Source organism: Podarcis liolepis (genome assembly GCF_965112155.1).
Source record: "Podarcis liolepis genome assembly, chromosome: 14".
NCBI classification, from domain to species: domain Eukaryota; kingdom Metazoa; phylum Chordata; class Lepidosauria; order Squamata; family Lacertidae; genus Podarcis; species Podarcis liolepis.
In genome coordinates, this window is record NC_139569.1 from 17,852,011 (window position 1) to 17,871,630 (window position 19,620).

At 40.4% G+C, this 19,620-nt stretch overlaps 1 long non-coding RNA gene across 1 annotated transcript; it reads left to right on the forward strand.

Annotated features, from left to right (window-relative positions):
• The first annotated feature begins 6,860 nt into the window (after nt 1-6,860).
• On the forward strand, nt 6,861-17,752 carry LOC310692724. Its single transcript, XR_014518857.1, has 3 exons — nt 6,861-7,717; nt 13,777-14,051; nt 15,277-17,752. It is a non-coding gene; the product is annotated as an uncharacterized lncRNA (long non-coding RNA).
• Nucleotides 17,753-19,620: the final 1,868 nt, after the last annotated feature.

Genomic DNA, 19,620 nt, shown 5'->3' on the forward strand with positions numbered 1-19,620 from the left:
TCCCCCTGTAAATTTCCGAGTTTTCTTGGAATTCTTGTAGCTTCCCTAGAAATTCCTTAAAAAATGTTTTTTTCCTAAGGATAACACCCCCATCCCCCGCTCACACTTTGCTTTGAAATGTCACTTTGGGTGGCAAGGCTGCCCTGGAACACATGAAGCAATAATAAAGAGGTCACATTTCTGAATGTTCTCTCAGTACCTTGCAACACAAAGTTGAAACCATCTTTACCTATAACATTATAATCCTTTTCAAAGAAATGGTCTTTAAAATGTTCTTAAACTCACACACAGAACCACCACCATCATTCTGGTCACCACCATTAAGTATGTTGCTAAGATGGTTGTGACCAGAAAGGTGACTTCTTTATTATTACCATTCTAACATTATAGTACTATAATGTTGTAGCATTAACTGGTATGATTGCAAATATATTGTTGGAAAAGGTTTTCAGATTTATTTTTTTAAAAAAATATAGGCATGGCTGCAAAAAGAATGTTTTATGTCATTGCAATGTCAGGCAATTAACAGGTGGAAGGCCCCCCTCACTTGTCAAAATGATCCACAGAGATAGGAAGGTCAGGATACGGGCCCAGTCGCTGGATTCTCTTCCCCACTCCTGTTACATCAAATGTGTATGGCCGCTCTTGTGACCTGGACTTTCTCTACCCCCACAGCTATGTCACATCTGCTGATCTGAGTGGAATGGAAAAGAATTAGCGTATGAAGAGAGCAATGATGATTAGGACAGCACTAGGAACCACCCATTTGGAAGCAGTCTTGTCCAGTCAATCTGGTTTTCTATTGGTTTCAAAGTTGAATCAATGGATGGAGGTCAATGTATAGATTTACAAATGCAGGCAATATGGCCCTGATTCAATTTAGTGTGAAAGCACCAAATATAGGGAATCTGCAGTATGGAAATGCCTTGTGACCCGCTGTATACTATTCCATAACAATCCAGCATGGCCCAGGCTGTAAATTGTAGCATCACATCATCTTGCACTCCATAGATAGCATGATGGATGAGTGGGAGGGAGAGATTCTTTCTCTCCTTAATCCTCGAGGCACCTCACTGAACACACACTGGATTGAGCTCGAGATGAGAGAAGATGGGCGAAAGAAAAGCTGCCCTAAAACCCTGGAAGAATTTGTGAGCCTCTCACTGCTAATCCAAGCTGAAGATCAGGAAAGCCAGTGGAATAACTTGTTGATCTTTTTGTTATTTTTATTTTGCATGTGCCTGAGTAAAATTAGTTCCCATAAAAGTGAGGAGTTGTCAGCGCTGACTTTAGAGGCAGGCACGGGGCAGACAGCTGTTATGCAGAGCTTGCAAGACAAAGCCCAGCTGATGCCCCTCAGTCCTGCCCTAAAACATCCCCTGCTTTTTCCACCCCCAGCCCTTCTCTCTATAACACATTTGCTAGAGCTCCGCTCTGTTGCTGCAGACTTCTCCCTTCTCCATGGATAGGCTGTTCCTATAACTATGATTCAGCATTGCTATTTAGTACTACTAGAGATGCCTGAACAGCCTATTGTTCACCCTGAAAGCAGCAAATAGCAGGGCTGTATTATGGTCAATCCTGCTCATGAGCATTTTGTGAAGAAAATAGACACAGTCGTACCTTGGTTCTCAAACAGAATATGTTCCGGAAGTCCGTTTGACTTCCAAAAATGTTCAAAAACCAAGGCACAGCTTCCAGTTGGCTGCAGGAGCTTCCTGCACTCAATCAGAAGCCGTGTGAGCTGCATTAGACGTTTGGCTTCCCGAAAACGTTTGCAAACTGGAACACTCACTTCCGGGTTTGTGGCGTTTGGGAGCCAAAACGTTCGAGTTGCAAGGCGTTTCAGAACCAAGGTATGACTGTATATAGATCACCCATGTGGGGTAATTAATAAAAGAATTGGCTGGCTCTCTAGATCCAAAGCACAGGGCTAAACCTTTTAAATATCCTGTTCTGAGTTGCTACCAGAGCTTCCCTGGTTCTACCCCTTTAGCACTGAACAGACCATACATCCCAAAAAGTTTTAAAAATGCTTTACTTACAAAGTTCCAAAGGCCAGGTTCATGCATTCATCCATGCAGCAGCAAATAAACACAGGCAGAAATATTGGGATACAAAATATAGTGAAATAGCTCTACTCATGCGGTTTGAGCAAGCTCAGGCATGTCCTATCACATGGTGAAAGAGAACAAAAAGGGAGGAAACTTAACTTACGTACATCCAGGTGAAGGATGTGACCTAGCTGAATCTAGGAATACAGATCTGTGGTCTTAACACCTTCATACATTAACTACCCCCAAACTTGCTAGGTATAAAGGTAAAGGGACTCTGGTGTTGCGGTGCTCATCTCGCTTTACTGGCCAAGGGAGCCAGTGTACAGCTTCCAGGTCATGTGGCCATCATGACTAAGCCGCTTCTGGCAAACCAGAGCAGAGCACGGAAATGCCGTTTACCTTCCCGCCGTAGTGGTACCTATTTATCTACTTGCAGTTTGACATGCTTTTGAACTGCAACATCTCTAACCATACCCACTTCTCTAGCCACCATCCCATTTTGAGATCCTATTCAGTTTCACTATCTGCCAACATGTGAATTTTGGGGAAGTTCCATTATCCACCAAAATAAAAAATATAGATGTGCATTCACCAGCGGTGCTAAAAGCAACTTGAATGCCTCTTCTTACAAGTGCTTGTATGCCATTGATTTAAAATATTTATTTTTAAATATTTGTCTAGGCATGGCAGCCCTGCAGCATATGATCTCACTTGATGGATACAACACAAATTAAAACATTAAAATCATGCACATGCAATTGATAAAAGATCAGGTAAAAATACAACATTGTTCTTAAAAACCTATAAAAAGAGGTGGGGAGAGAACCCATAAGATATCTCACCTTCCCCCCAAAACAAGGCGACAGAAGCTCTTACTTGTATATTCAGGCCAGTAATGGTACAGGTTCAACAGCAGACATAACAGTAGGAGTCAAGATTAGGAGCCAGGCAAGTATTTCAGAACTGAGCAGAAGCAGCAAAGATGTCCTAACCAGTTTCCACATCCCTTTGACTAAGCATTTCAAGTGGAGGCATGGCAAACCTACCAGCAACACACGTATGCTTTGCAAGAATGCCAAGTTTGTAAATGCACTCCATTTGGATGGTTGACTCTGTTTCCCTCTACAGAGACTGAGCCTGGATTTTGGCAACAAGGCTGCACTCTACCTTCCTGACTCTTTGTTCAGCCTCTGCCACCTATGGCTCAGCCATCCCCAGCAGGTGGCCAGTGTCCTCCTCAGCCCCCAATGAGGCTCTCCACTCCACAGGAGGGGCAGAACTTCCATTCCTCATTCCCCCAGTTTGCCCTGCCCCTTCTGCTTCCTCCTAATCCTCACTAGTCTGAGCCTGCCAATCCATGCCTGATCCTGACAGGACTGTGGGGCTTGTGTCATAAGAGCTACAAAGGAGGCTCCTAACTTTTCACCTGTAAACACTAGCACTAGTCTCCTACAAAAACTTGAAGTATGGGCAGGTCTGCCTGGCACTGAAAACAACAAAATCTAGGCTTATCTTGCTTTCTGGGGGAAGGCATGTGGTGTGCCGCCACAGAGAAAGTTTTGATTTTCCAAATTTATAAACAAACACACATAAATCCTAACTGTAATTATTCCACCATTATTAACATTGTTAGGTGACTTCCTCAAATCCCCCCGGCTGAATTTCAATGTATATCATTGTAACAGTTTTCCAAGACTAATTTCTCATAAAATTTACTTAGTCAATTAACTTCTTTCTTACTTTTCATAGAAACTTTAAACATATTATTATATATAATCACATATTTAAATCCTAAGCCAATCTGGTATTTGCAAGTATTTCTATTTAAATTATCTTAGCATATTTAACTAAATATTCTTTAAATTTCATCCATTCTTCCTGTTACTCCTCCTCCTTCTGGTCGCGGACTCTTCCGGTCAAGTCGGTTAGCTCCCAAAAGTCCATCATCTTCATCTGCCATTCCTCCACTGTTGGCACTTCTTGTGTTTTCCAATTCTTGGCTAACAAAATCCCTGCAGCAGTTGTGGCATACAAAAACAATCTAACATCTTTCTTGGGCAATTCCGGACCTATTATTCCAAGAAGGGAGGCCTCTGGTTTCTTAATAAATGTATATTTCAACATTTTTTTTCAATTCATTATAAATCTTCTCCCAGAAGTCTTTCACCTTGGGGCAGGTCCACCACATATGAAAAAAGGTACCTTCTTTTTCTTTACATTTCCAACATAGATTATCACTATAGTGATAAATCTTTGATAATTTTACAGGAGTTAAGTACCATCTATACATCATTTTCATAATATTTGCCTTTAACACTGAACATGCAGTGAACTTAACCCCTTTCCTCCACAACCTTTCCCAGTCTTCAAACATTATGTTATGTCCAACATCTCTTGCCCAATCTATCATCACAGATTTAGCTTGTTCGTCCTTTGTATGCCACTCCAACAACAGATTAAACATTTTAGATAAATTTTTAACTTTAGAATCTAACAACTCCATTTCCAACTTGGTTTTTTCTGATGCAAAACCATTTTTCTTATCTAATTTATACAATTCATTGATCTGATGGTAATGTAACCAATTTATTTTATCTTTAATTTGATCAAATGGTTTTAATTTAAATCCTTTTTTCTCTTCCAGTAATGGATCTGAATATCTCAACCAATTAGTTTCCATATTTAACTTTTTTCTGGGCCTTTGCCTCCATTGGCGAAAGCCATCTGGGTGTTTTCCTTTCTAAAAGATCTTTGTATTTTATCCAAACATTATTTAAGGGTTTTCTAAATACATGATTTTTAAAACCATTATGGGCCTTTATCTTGTCATACCACAGAGAAAGTTTTGTCTTGCGTCCCTGCATATTGCACATCTCCCATTGGTGCTACAGCAAGAATACAAGTACATGCAAGAGTTGTGTTAACATTTCACATTTGGACATGCATCAGATGCATCACATGGTGGCAGATTTGGGTCACAACCAAAGGGCACCATATTTCAAATTATTTAGTTTATTACATTTTTAACACCATGGGGGTACCAATCAGAATTTCCACCTCAAGCATCACAACATTATAAACAGTGTCTCCACTTTTGAGTTTTGGAATATTCGGTTCTCGGAAGAAGAAATCCTAAACACATAGGTTAAAAAAAATGAAAATCCTTAGAAAATGATGCATGTTTCTTGTAACACTGACCACCAACCCTGGAATCTTCCTTTTCTCCTCCTAACTCAAGAGAGACTAGATTGTATTTATTTAATGTATTTATCTATGGTATTTTTACTCTTCTCTTCGGCCAAGTTGGTTTCCCAAGGGTGGCTTAGTCTTTACAACAATAAAATCCATAATATAAAAATTCAAGACAACATGGTGTCTATTTATTGATTTTTGGAAAACAGCATATGAAATTGAAGTTAACAGAGATATTTGCTTTATTGCAATAATGGATACTCCCTTTTAGTATTGCACAATTGTGTACATAGGCTTCATATGAATTAGATTAGATGTATATATTTTTCTTGTTTTGTGTGTGTGTATACCTGTATATATACATATATAGTTAATAAAATGAACTAAAAAATAATTGGCATCTCCCATGTAGGGAAGGGTGTGCAATAGACAGATATGCTATTGTCAGTGTTCCAGTATGGCTGGCACAGACCTTGTTTGTTTTATTTGAGAACTTGATCTCACAACTTGGCAAATATAAACTGAATTTTGGCATTCTGAAAATGTTAGGGTTGGAGGACTTAAATCGGCTGTGGGTGTAAGGAAGAATAAAAACGTACCCTTTGGGTTGCAGGAAAAAAATATATTTTGAAGTTAACATCCCCAAAACTATTTAGCAATACGTATTGCCAGGTTCCTGCTTGTTCACTGCCATGTTATGAAATATCCTCCACCCCATTTTCTTAATATAAAAACAAAAGTAACTATTTTTCATCGAGAATAATCTGTGTTTTAGAAATATACGAAGCAAAGATAGCAGCGTTGGTCCATGAGACAAAAAGTCCAGCATCCCACAGTGGGGCCAAAATCTTTATTACAACCGAACAAGATGTCAGGAAAATCGCGTCTATGAAGAAAGATCACAGCATTTGGGACTTTTTAGTTTGGAGAAAAGGCAAGTAAGAGATGACCTGATAAGAAGTTTATAAAATTGTGCATGGCAAGGAGAAACTGGATAGGAAAGTTTTTTATCCCCCTCATAACAAGAGGACTCATGGACATTCAATGAAGCTGAATGTGGGAAGATTCAGGACAGATTGAAAAAAAGCACTTCTTCGTGAGTGCATAGTTAAACGATGGAAATTGGTCCCCAATGAGGCTGTGGTGGCAACCAACCTAGATGGCTTTAAAAGAGAATTAGACAAACACATGAAGGAGAGGGCTATCGATGGCTCCAAATAATGGTGGCTATGGTATGGAAAGGGAAATTGTTTTTGTTTTTTGTGGGTTTCCCACAGGCACCTGGTTAGTCACTGTGAGAACAAGATGCTGGATTTGATGGGCCATTGGCCTGATTCAGCAGGCTATTCTTATACAATATCTACAGTGGTACCTCGGGTTACATACGCTTCAGGTTACATACGCTTCAGGTTACACACTCCGCTAACTCAGAAATAGTGCTTCAGGTTAAGAACTTTGCTTCAGGATAAGAACAGAAATTGTGCTCCAGCGGCACAGCGGCAGCAGGAGGCCCCATTAGCTAAAGTGGTGCTTCAGGTTAAGAACAGTTTCAGGTTAAGAACGGACCTCCGGAACAAATTAAGTACTTAACCCAAGGTACCACTGTATTCACATATAAGCCCCATTGAGTTCAGCCTACTCCCAGCTAAGTGTGCATAGGGTTGCTGGCTTCATCTCTTAGCTAATTTGGAGTAGGTTTTTTTAAGTTTTTAAAAAAACTCATTGCATTTATTGTTTCCTTTTGATACAGCCAAACTACAGGGTGAGTCTTTTAAAAGAGGCCCCGTGGAACATGTGTACTCTTGTATCCACAGGGCCTCTTTTAAAGGACTCACCCTGTATAACAAACAACGTTTTGGAGGAGGAAGAATGGTATCAGGCAAAGCTCTCTGAGACGGATACATTGTACAGCCAATCAGAATCTGAGAAAAAGCAGAGAGAGCCAATTGGAAGCAGACCTGTCTTAAGTCCCAGCCTTCGTGTGCTGTGGTGATTCTGAGGGGAAATTCCTCAGAGGCGAAATCTGCTCTGCAACCTTCCGTGTGAAAAAAGCCATTTGGTGTCTTTCTGAGGGGAGTGGTGAGCCCCTCATCTAATTGTGGCTGTGGTGAAGGGAGGGCAGCTCGCAGTGCCTGGAAGCAGTTAGGGTTGTGTATCCACAGCACTGACCAGAAGAGGAATGACCTCTGAGAAGAGGGGGGAAACGCCATGGCGCACCTGTAGCAGCAAAACCAGAGGGCTTCATCTGCCCCAATAAAACATGCCTCTCCTGTCTCGGTCTCTACAGCCACAACCAGTGCTGTAACTCTCCAACGGTTTGACTTTACTCCCGAAGGGGCACTCTTGCATGGTCTCCTGAAGCAGACGGGTGCCAACAGCACAAACCCAGAGGCAAAGGGGAACAGTCCCTTTGGGGAAGATTATTGAAATGCGGCCTACCAGTTTTGCATGGCCCTGCTTCTATCCAGGTGAGAATTGTGCGACAGACCAGGTGGGAGAGAACTTGCCAGTCAGGCCAGGGTCCTACACGCGAGTAGGACGATCCTAACACTTCCACTGTTCGGATTCCGTTCTTGGACCGAGGTAAAGTTCGCAAACTGGGACACTACTAGCTGTTTTGCAGAGTTCATAAACCAAATAGTTTGTGAACAGGGTTGTTCTTAAACCGAGGTACCACTGTATATTGCAGCTATGTAATATTTTTCAGTGCTATGGAAAAACCCTTGTTTTGGAGATTGTTTATATGGATAAGCCCTGACTTTGCTCCACACATCTGTGTGGAGATGAATTCAAGTAGCTTAAGAATTCTGTCAGGTTCATGGTGTGTGTGAACATGAGAAGTGCCTGGTGAGCAGAGCTGCTTCTACTTTTTGCATAGCAAGACATCCAATTTCAGTCCTTGAACAAAGATTCATACACAAAGCCTCACAACAGATATAGATGATTACAGTGAAAGCTATAGAATATAGAGTCATTGGTGTTTATTAAACTTAATCCCTTGATCTCCGGCAGTTTCTGCACTAGCAACTACAGTAGTGGATTATATCCTTCTTCTAATGCCCACTACCTCTCAGGTCACTGGCAGGTAATATATTTGAGCATTCATCCTGATTTCTTTGTGGGGAGGTTATATAGCATTGTGTCAATCTGTTGCTATCCCTTAATTTACAGTGCATTTTCCAATCTGATTTTTTTGAGGTGGGTTTGTTGCACAAGAGGACCACAAATCAATTCTACTAAGAAGCACTTCTTTGATAGTCAACATTTTGCACAATACATTATTTTTGAGAGGTGGAAGGTTTGGTGCTTTACAGCAGGCGATAGTGGTTTGAACTTACTTATTCTCTGGACTAGGAAGACAGAGCATTTAAAGTCTTCCTCCGCAGGCTTATGCTCAAATCATCTTTTTAAAGTAACAGGGTGTGTGTGCCATTTTGTAGTAATTATTTTCACATAGTAGCATTATATTCAAATCTAGCTTTGAACATTTGCTTGGGTCAGGTGATATAGTAGTTTTAACTCAGAGCTGCCAAATGTTGGTATAAAAGGAGGATGCTGGAATGTACTTTTGCTGATTTGGTGTCTGCTAAAAAGATGTTCAAAGGTGGCAGATCTAAAGCAGCCACTAGCTTATTAGAACAAAGCGTCATGTTGATCTGAAAGCCTGATGTTTCTTCAGAACTCAGCTTCGTTTCAGGGGAATAGAGTAACTCTTGCCGATTGCTGGTTCCAATTTATTCACTCCTTGGAGGAGACAATAATCGGGGAAGGAGATAAATAATCTTCAGATGGAACAATTAAATTTAATTGTCTGAAGACTATTTGTCTCCTTCCCTGACTATCGTCTCTGCTGCACGCCTAAATTGAATCCAGCTATCAAGAATATTAAGCTTTGCTTTACTTTGAGACTTGTCTAGCTGCTGAGGCCAAAACCCTGGGTTAGGATTAAGTGATCATCGTTGGTCTTAATACAATTTGAGGTCATTTTGAATCTTTCACCCATGGAATTGCCTGCTTTGCAGACTCAAAATCTTTTTGAAAAACTCAAGAGGCCCTCCTTGGCTGCTGGGTGCTCGTATGACTCAGTTGAAGTCAGAGATTTTACAAACATATGCCAAATAAAAGTCTAGTCCTTGGAAGGCTAGCAACAGAAACAGACCCAGAGAGTGGATCTGATAAAGCAGATTCTTCCACAGGTGTTTGGGGTTTGGCCCTGTTCAAATTCAGGTTCTATCACAGAATCCTTAGTTGGGCCTTGGTGACTAACTAGTACATAACCCCAGTTCCCCAGCTGCAAACTAGATTGAAAATGATCTTGCATAGATGTTATGAGGGTGACTGTGAAAAAAATTGCAAAGTATATCAAATGTTAATTGAGGTAGAAATGAATAGTCATTTTAGGACAAAATAGCAACAATCATAAAGTTATTCACTCAAAACTGTTTATTGATTTAATCTCCACAGAATATTGTGATGACCATTAGTTTAGATAGCTTTAGAATGAGTACTAGATAAATTAATAAAGGAATTAACCATGTCAGCTAATAATTGAACCTCAGTCTTCACATTTAGATCTCTAGTTGGAACTCTTCTTTAATATCTCTGCAGTTAATAGAAAATAGGAGAACTAGGACCACTAAATACAAGGCACACATAAACCCCCTTCTACCTATTCAACCCCTAGTCAACATGAAAAGTGCTATCTAATATTAGTACTAAATACATCAGAAGCACTAGATGCCAGGATGCTAGCTTTTTACACAGGCCTTCTTCACTTATTAAATATTAATAACTGGGAAAATTACAGCAAAATGGTTGCCAGTGCTGTGCTTCCAAGAGGCTGTAGCACTTCTTGTGGTGGTGCTAAGGATTGCAGGGTTGAGCGCAGTTTCCCACACAACCTGCCCCTTGAGACCCTGAAAACAGGTGTATTGTTTTTAATTACATTTTCACCTGATCTGATATCATGTAATGGGAGACAATAAATGAGTGAATGAATGAGGCCATGATCCAAATCTTAAAAAATATAACATGCAAAGCCATCCACAGACTTTTAGTTTTACCTAGGTTAAAATTGTTGGAGGTGTCCATGTTCCTGAAGCAAAATGGGTATAATTTTAGATCACCAGTACCATTCAATGCTCTAACTAGGAACACTGGATTACACAAGCAGTTCTTGCCCTTTACAGCACAAATACTAGACAATCTATTTTTTTTTTTATAATAGTTTTTTTATTTGCTTTTTTCCAGGGTAAAAATACAACATCATTAACACTACAAAAGCAGTTTTTACAGAAAAGAAAAGGGATTATAAAAAGAAAAAAGAAAGAAGAAAAAAAGAAAGAAAAAAGATTCAATTTTCAATTATCAATTTTCATAATCAACCAGACTTCCCCACATCCCCCATCCCCTGCTTTCTTTACAATAAAATAAACAGCAAATTAATACCTTATTTCAGTTGTTTTTGTGTTTTCATTTAGTTATATTATCCATAATTTATACATTTCTAAATCTTAAACTTAAATTCTCTCATTTACCAATTTCAATACTGAGGCATATTTTTCCAAAGTACTTAGCAAATTGTCAACATTCATATAACTTATAGTGTTTTTGTAAATAGTCCTTAAATTTTTTCCAGTCCTCTTCCACTGCCTCTTCTCCCAGATCTCGAATTCTGCCCGTCATTTCAGCCAGTTCCATGTAGTCGATCAGCTGCGAATGCCATTCTTCCAGCGTGGGTAACTCCTGTGCCTTCCAGTATTTAGCTATAAGGATTCTTGCTGCTGTGGTTGCATATAAAAAGAAAGTTCTATCTTTCTTTGGCACTCTCTGACCCACAATGCCCAGGAGGAAGGCCTCTGGTTTCTTGTGAAAGGTGTATTTCAACACCTTTTTCAATTCGTTATAAATCATTTCCCAAAAAGCCTTCACCCTCGGGCATGTCCACCAGAGGTGAAAGAAAGTTCCTTCAACCTCCTTACATTTCCAACATTTATTGAATACTAGACAATCTATTAAGCCTAATCTTTCAGAGTGAGTAATGGGCTGTATGAGAACCAATAAACTGAAGATTAATCCAGACCAAGACTAAGGCACTATTTATAGGTGGTTCCCTAGACTGAATAATAATAATAATAATAATAATAATAATAATAATAATAATAATTAATAATTTATACCCTGCCCATCTGGCTGGGTTTCCCTAGCCACTCTGGGCGGCTTCCAACAAAACACTAAAATACAATAACCTATTAAACATTAAAAGCTTCCCTAAACACGGCTGCCTTCAGATGTCTTATAAAAGTTTGGTAGCTTTTTTTCTCTTTGACATCTGGTGGGGTGGGAGGTTGTTCCACGGGGCGGGTGCCACTACTGAGAAGGCCCTCTGCCTGGTTCCCTGTAACTTGGCTTCTCATAGTGAGGGAACCGCCAGAAGGCCCTTGGCACTGGACCTCAGTGTCCGGGCAGAATGGGATGAATGGGATGTGGCATACTCTGGGTTGAGTTATGCTATCTCTGATGGAGAAGGTATGTAGCATGGAGTACTTCTGTATCCGTTACTATTGCTTGAGGCCCATGGCCTTGGTGGTATGGATTGCCCTCCATCAGCCATAACTTGTGATACAGCTGTGCTAGGACAGCTACTTCTGTTGTCTGCTCTGGTAACCTTAGGATGGAGGACTGCAGTGTGTTATAAATTGGGCTGCTTATGAAGATAGGTTGGAAACTGCATCTGGTGCAGAATTCTGTGGCCAGATCGTTGACCAGAGTAAGATGGTCTAAACATATACTGTAACCCCAATACTGACATGACTGCACTGGCTAGTTTCCAGGCTCAATTCAAAATGCTGGTTTTGAGCTATAAAGCCTTATGTGGTTCAGGAAGTGGTCCCCTCGGCATACCTAGGTTACCTTGTGCACTTGGCAAAAAGCTGTATCCCCCCCCCCCCCGTCCCTTGCATTCTTGGCAAGGAGTTGTATTGGCACTTCCATAGACCAGAAACACAAAAAGGTTGCTCTTCATCTATTTTTGGGCTCTGCCATTGACTGCCTCCGCTGCCATCAGGGTCAGGGCTGCCTCCCACCCACCCCATTGGTCCATCCTGCCTTCTTCCCCTCGCTGTTTTCCTTCCTAGCCACTCTGAGCCAGAGTGAAGAGGCACAGTTTTTGCACTCTCCTGGGCCTACACCCTTGGCAAGGGCCAACCTAGCCAACCCCTAGGTACACCATTGCTCCCCCACTTGTGGAATGCTCTCCCCAAGCAGTCATACCTGACCCCCATCTTTATCCAGTTTTAGGCACCACGTGAATACTTCTCTCTTTACCCAGATCTTTGGCCCTTAGTTAAGGGGTGGCATTGTTGCCTCATTTAGTGGGAAAGTAACCTGCTTTTTTCCATATAGCTGTATTTTTTGGTTTTTATTGTTGTACTTGATCGGTTTTAATGTAAGCTGCTTTGGGTTATTCCATAAGAAGAGTGACTGGCAAATATAATAAATAATAATGAAACTATAATGCTGCACGTGGTTTAGATTGCAACTGAGCAGCCAAAATTTTGACCCCATGGTTCATATATTAAAACCAATGAGATAGAAGAAAACAAAAGTGTTATGGTTCTTCTGATGCACACACCCCATTCATTTCATTACGGGGATCTTTGCACACAGATGTTTCTTCCATAGCAATTAATCGTAGGGCAGGAGAGCTGTATGTGCCTTTGAGAACTCCCACATCTGCACAAAGTGGGTTCTCATACTCTGATTCAAGTTCGTATTTGCAGCCTCCCCTTGCTTCCATTTCTTCCATAGAAACTATAAGCAACCTGACTTTAGCTCCAGCTTGCCCTATAAACTTAGTGTAGGAAAATTATTTCCAAGAAAGACCCATGACCTGTCAGAACTCTGCTGCTAAAATCAGCTGCCACAAGATACTCTGGAAGAAGTATTCCCTGTGTTATTTCACTATTGAACAGTGTAGTTCTGAAGCAATCTAAACTAGTAAAATTGCTTTTGATCTTGAATTCCCATTTTTCATACATTTTTCTATTCCTTTATTGACCACTGTTCCTGTATTGCAGCCTTATAAATAAGTTCTCAAAAGTTAGCTTGCAAAGAGAAAAGAAAATACTAGTCTGCTGGGGTCTGCAGGAGAAAGACAACAGCCAATTGGATTTATTTGCTGGACATGGGGGAGGCGTCTTTCCTCCTTTGGCAACGTGCATAGATTCTATGCTGCGTGCAGAGGAGCTTCATCCTTTCTCTTCCTGCCTGATGATTTGCCTGTATGCAATAGTAATGTCACCTGTGGCTGTCAAACTAGTATTTTAATACAAGACTGTGCTACTGAATATTAACCACATTCCATAAAAGAGCATTTCAAAGTTCAGTGCTGGTTTAATTGACATAACTTATATTGTGCAGCAATGAGGCTGAAATGACCCTAAAAATAAAACAGCAAACAGTCCGTAAAAATATACATACTTAATTTTATAATGATTCTGATCTTATTTTATCTCTTCTTCTTAAGGCGGTGGAGGCTCCAGCATTTCAAACAGCTTAAGAGACAGTGTGAATTCCTCATGCAGGTGCTATCAATTAATGCCTTCATTAAACACCAAGATCAAAGCCATCCACAGATGGAGCATGATGGAAAGAGAGGCTGTTGAGCCCCATAATGTCACCCACCAATGCTCACAATTTCAAAAGAATTTGACTGGGAGGACACCAGTTAGACTTGGAAGATGGAGCACATTAATAATATAGAAGCCAGTAAAGAGAAATAACGTTTGTCCAGCATTTCAGGTCTGTTTTCCATGTTGACTTTCCCCTAATATCAGAGATGTACATATGGTATGGAGGAATAATAAAAGTAATAAAATAATAAAAGACCCCTTGAATAGATACTGCAATAATTTTCACAACCCAAGTGCATATCAATAAAATCCCTGCTCATGATATGGCAACCTTGAATGTTGCATAGTATATTGTCGGGGTAGGGGGGTGTGGGAAGAGTAGAAAACCAGCAGACATGCAAGGGTAAAGAGCATTGGCCCATTCTGTTCCTAATAAAGGGGCTGGAGAGTTCAGGGGAGATTTGAGATAATTGCAAAACAAAAATGCTTTGAACTCTTTCTACCACTTTGTTTTTTAAATCTCCCCACAGATCAGTGAATTGCAGTATTTTTGGCTTGATTTCAGCTATGAAGGGTTAAGATTACCATATTACCTTTGTGGTTTCAGTACTTGGAAAATGAACAGATATCCTTACATACTGAGGATTCTTCCCTAGTGGATGGGTGTTCTGGGTAGTGACCAATCGGGTAGAGACATTGTGTTGGTTTGTGATGGGCTTGAATACTGTATTACCTGTATGCCTGAAGGAGCGTCTCCACCCCCATCGTTCTGCCCGGACGCTGAGGTTCAGCGCCGAGGGCCTTCTGGCGGTTCCCTCATTGCGAGAAGCAAAGCTACAGGGAACCAGGCAGAGGGCCTTCTCAGTTGTGGCGCCCGCCCTGTGGAACGCCCTCCCATCAGATGTCAAAGCGATAAATAACTACCTGACATTCAGAAGACATCTTAAGGCAGCCCTGTTTAGGGAAGTTTTTAATGTGTGATATTTTAGTGTATTTTTTATTTCTATGGAAGTCGCCCAGAGTGGCTGGGGAAACCCAGCCAGATAGGCAGGGTACAAATAATAAATTATTATTATTATTATTATTATTATTATTATTATTATTATTAAGCATTATTATTATGACTTTATGTATGCACCATGTTATGGTTAAGGTCTAATGACGACTTGCATAATAAATACCATGAAAACGTACAATAATAACTAATTGAAACACCTCCCTGCCCAGTATACATTTGCTGACATTAAATAACCACAAATGATCCCCATAAAACAAGCAGCTAAAAACCACCCTTTGAATGAGAGACAGCTATCAGCATTCCAATACTTGGGTGTATGAAACTGCTTTAGTCTGGCATTGAAAAGTAACTTTTTTGCCTGTTGTGAATGTTGCAGATGTCACCTTTCATTTAGCCTTGTATACAGTGCTGGGCAAGAGTCAATACTTGCAGTGCATACTGGTTGGAATGATGCTGAAAAATGTAGTCACGTGTTCCTGGACGCAAAATTTGCTAGGCAAGAAGTTTTAGGAACTTCAAAGGTAACTTTCTCTGAAATGCTACCACTACATGCACTGGGCCAGCTAGACAGGCAAAGTTGAGGAGTTCCAATGCTCACCTGAGATCTGGTGAGAGAGGAGTTTAGAACTAGTAGGGACTGAGGAATGTTTTGAGGCAAGCTTGGCCTGCAAAAAGGAGACAGGATCCACTGGAACCAAGCAGAACCAGACTCTTGGTGCTTAAAATAACAATAAGGTGGAAAAGCAGCATTTAACTGCTGAGGAAAAAGCAGCTGGGGAGCATTTGGTTTGGGATAAATTGTCTCTAAGATATGAGGGTGTAAATGTTTGATTGTCCAGATGGAGGTGGGATAGAGCTAGGCAATGGAAGTACAGGAAGCACAATAGCCATTCAGTGAGGCTAAAGTGCTGTAGCAAAGATGCACATGTCAGAGACATTTGGAAAGAGACATAATGATGTATAGATATTTATGTGCTAATGCTAGAAGTCTCTGAGGCAAGCTGAGCAAGCTGGACTGTTTGGTTTTAAAGGAGAGCATAGTTATAGTGAGCATAACAGAAACCTGGTGGAATGGATGGAAGCAGTGGGGCTTGGATATCACTGGATACAAACTCTGTACTGTTCCTGTGTGACAGCCTAGTTCAGAAGGAAATATGCTAAGAAAATGCTTACCTTTCTACTGTTCAGCTGTGACTACATTTCTTCAGATTACTGTCCTGATGAAAACCTCATTCTCCAAACCTTTTGATGGCAGCTCAAAGTACAGAATAGTATTTACTAATACATGGCTTAAGATCTTTGAGATCTCAGTTCTTATGGTGACATCCAAACAAACATTGATAATGCAAGTTTTGTAGTCTGAGGCAAATGAAGAAAAAGCATTTTAATGCATTTCCTGGGGGCTTTTTTCTGTCTTTACCTCCCTCTGAAGAGCCTTAAGTATTATGCAGAAGTTAGGGAGGGAAAGAGAAGTGGGTATAAAGAGTTCTGGCATAGTATTGAACACAGACAAATTTGCCTCTGTCACTTAGCCAGTATCTTCTTGGTGTCATAGCATATATATGTTTGGCTTGCCCTATAATGTAGGGCTTGTCTTAAAATTTTTTTCATAATGAGCCACTGGCTTGCATGCAATTTTACTTATGCTGTATAGAGCATTCATCCTAGAGTTTATAGGAAAGTTACAGCTATTTTGTACTAGCCAAGTGTTAACCCCCCCCCCCTATTTTCCAGTGTATTTTCCTGTCACTTATAAAGTCCAGTGAAATGGGTTTGTTGTGCAAGAATTCCAAAATCAACTTTAATTGCGGAAACCTGAATTTGCTGGTATGTGATTGAATTCCACCTGAAAATATTACCAGTCTAGAAGCATCCTGTATTGTGATGGCCAAAATTGAGTGCACCCCTGGGGCCACCCACTCTTTCACAGGAGCGTCCTCGTTTTCATCTGTGAAATTGATGCTACATTTTAAATCCCATAGGAAGGTGACTTTTGCTACCACAAGCTTCCTCAACAGCAACAGCAAACAGGATTTTTCTTTGTTCCTTGCTGAGATGCAATAACATGAATATTTAGATTCAAGGGGTTCCGATTCTCCCCAGGATTTTGTTGTGATAAGGAAGCCATGTAGGAGTGGGCCTATTCTTTTGATCTATTTATACTCAATAGCCTATCGTACTCAGTAGAAGAAAAAAGTCATGTTTGTAGATAGGTTGTCAGTGTTCTTATTTCTGGATGGAATGTCAGATGTATGTTTCCATATTAAAATGGAAATAAAAGGATGCCTTTTAAAATATATAGAAGTAAGCTGTTTCAAGCTCTTTTGAACAAACAGTAGGATACAAATGCGATAATTTCACATTTGCCAGAAGCTGTTATCTTGGGATTGTTATAACAACATCTGTCTACAGTTTGAGCCACACACTTTGAGCTATTCACAAGCCAAATGCATTTCCCTGGGGAACTATGAACTCCACTTAACTTTGAAAATAACCATGGTTATTTAAAGAGCCACTGATTCTTATAGTGTTTATTTTCTCACTTGCCACAGCTTCAGGATGACTTCTGAATAAAATAAACAAGTATTAGATGCAATGTTTAGGAGCTGTTTTCATTTAAGGTCTGATAGGCAAGAGAAGAGTATATTACCAGTTTAGTGTCCTTGGGGGCATTCCCTTTTGTCAGTGTTATTAGGATTGCAGGTGAAAAAATCTAACAAGGCCTCCTGCTGACAGTGCCTTGCCTCCTTGTCCTGCAAACCTTCTTGAAGGCATCAGCTGAAACCTACTTTCACTGGTAAGGCACTCAGTCGTGGTTCAGAATACATGTGAGATTAAGATCACCCTAGGCATTGTGCACCAGCACAAGGCGTATATACCGTATTTTTTGCACCATAACACTCACTTTTTTCCTCCTAGAAAGTAAGGGGAAATATCTGTGCGTGTTATGGAGGAAATGCCTACGGGTGGCATGCCTACAGATTTTCCTCCTCTAAAAACTACGTGCGTATTATGGTCGGGTGCGTGTTATAGAGCGAAAAATACGGTATATTGTTTGCACCTGATGAAATCAAAAGGGACAGCAGGTTTACGTTTGTTGTTGTTGTTTGAGAATCCATCACTCCTTTGAGTCATATAATATCAAGACATAGTGTGCTGGGCTGGAACATGCAAGATGCAGGATTGCATGAGAGAAAGATCTGAACAAAGCCTAGGCTGAGAATGGCGCAAGGCAGGTCCATTTTGTGGGGGATAAATGCAGCATCAAGCCAGAAAAGGGTAATCAGCACCACAGATGGAGTTTAGGCATTGTCACAAGTAGGATAATTGAACTAAAGTAATCAAGGGGGAATTCTAGAGTAATGTATACATTGACAGAAGTTAAGAAAAATCAGAATCTCTTGTTGACTGCCTCATTTCTTAATTGCTGAAATAACTGGCACAATGAATGTCTGTTACCAAGTCTCCAACTGGATGATTACACTTTTTGCCATCTCTTGCTATGTAAAAGTTATATTCTCCCTGGCCAGTTTGCTGTTTGATCGGTCGCAGACCAGAGTGAGCAGGATAGTGGATTCATGTTACAGGGAGCATATGTTTATGCAAATCTACTTGTTGAGAAGTCCTGTTGTAGGGAACTGATTTCCTCTTATCTGCAACCTGCACAATTGCTGTGGGTTGGAGAGACTCACAAGAACTGTCATTTAATCACTGCTGTTACCCTCTGCTGAGGAGCTATTGCTGTCACAGACCCAATCCACCCATAATAAATCTTTTGAAAGAAGCCATGCCTTGTGTACTCTGGAAGCAGTTGTTTTTGCCTGTTAGGAAGACAAGCCACCCTGAGAGTCAGCAATATCTTCTAGTGAGCACCCCTCCCTCTCCCCTAAGCAATTTCTACCTGGCTGTATGCATGTTGGGGCAGGGGGAGCATCAATTGTCTTTTTTTGGTGTGTCATCACACTGGATTTTAATAAGAAGGCATTCAAATTATGGCAGGGAGAGTCAAAATTGGTTAAAGTGTAGAATTTGGAAACTCCCTGATTGTAATCCTGTCTCTGACACTGACTTGCTTTGCCACTTTAGACAACTCATTTAATGGATTTGTGCTTTAACCTGTCTTCCATCAAGATATAGGAGGAAATAGCTAGATAGTGAGTGCAATAGTAAAATCCAGTGTGGTGACTAAGATGTTGTGTTTGGATACAACTTGATTCAAATTACACCACTCAGCCATGAAGTTTACTGAGTGGCTGTAGGTGCATTACTATTTCTCAGCAGAACCTACCTCATAGGGTTGTGAGGTGAAAACACTACCACTTTGAGCTCCTTGGATGAAGTGCAGGATGTAAATGTGATGTATAAGCACGCTTTGATATGGCAATTGAAATGTATGGAATTATTCTACAAACTCATAGTTTACTTTTGGACCATTGTTCCCATAAGGATTGTTCTGGTGAGCATTATGTCCTTTCCATAGCTGTTTGGGCTACAAAACAATTTATAAACTGAAAACTAAAGCTGTAACCCAAATAATGTATAAAGCATTTCTGAGCAAGACCACAAATTCATCAGTTTACCCTAGCTGATTTTCTGGTCAGTGCTCTTTGGTGATGTAGGGACTAAATGCTATTGCTGTGCTCTGCTCTTTGTGCTGCATTAAAGTGTTATTGGATTCACTCAGCGATGCTATTTAAAATAACATTTAAATGCGGATGGC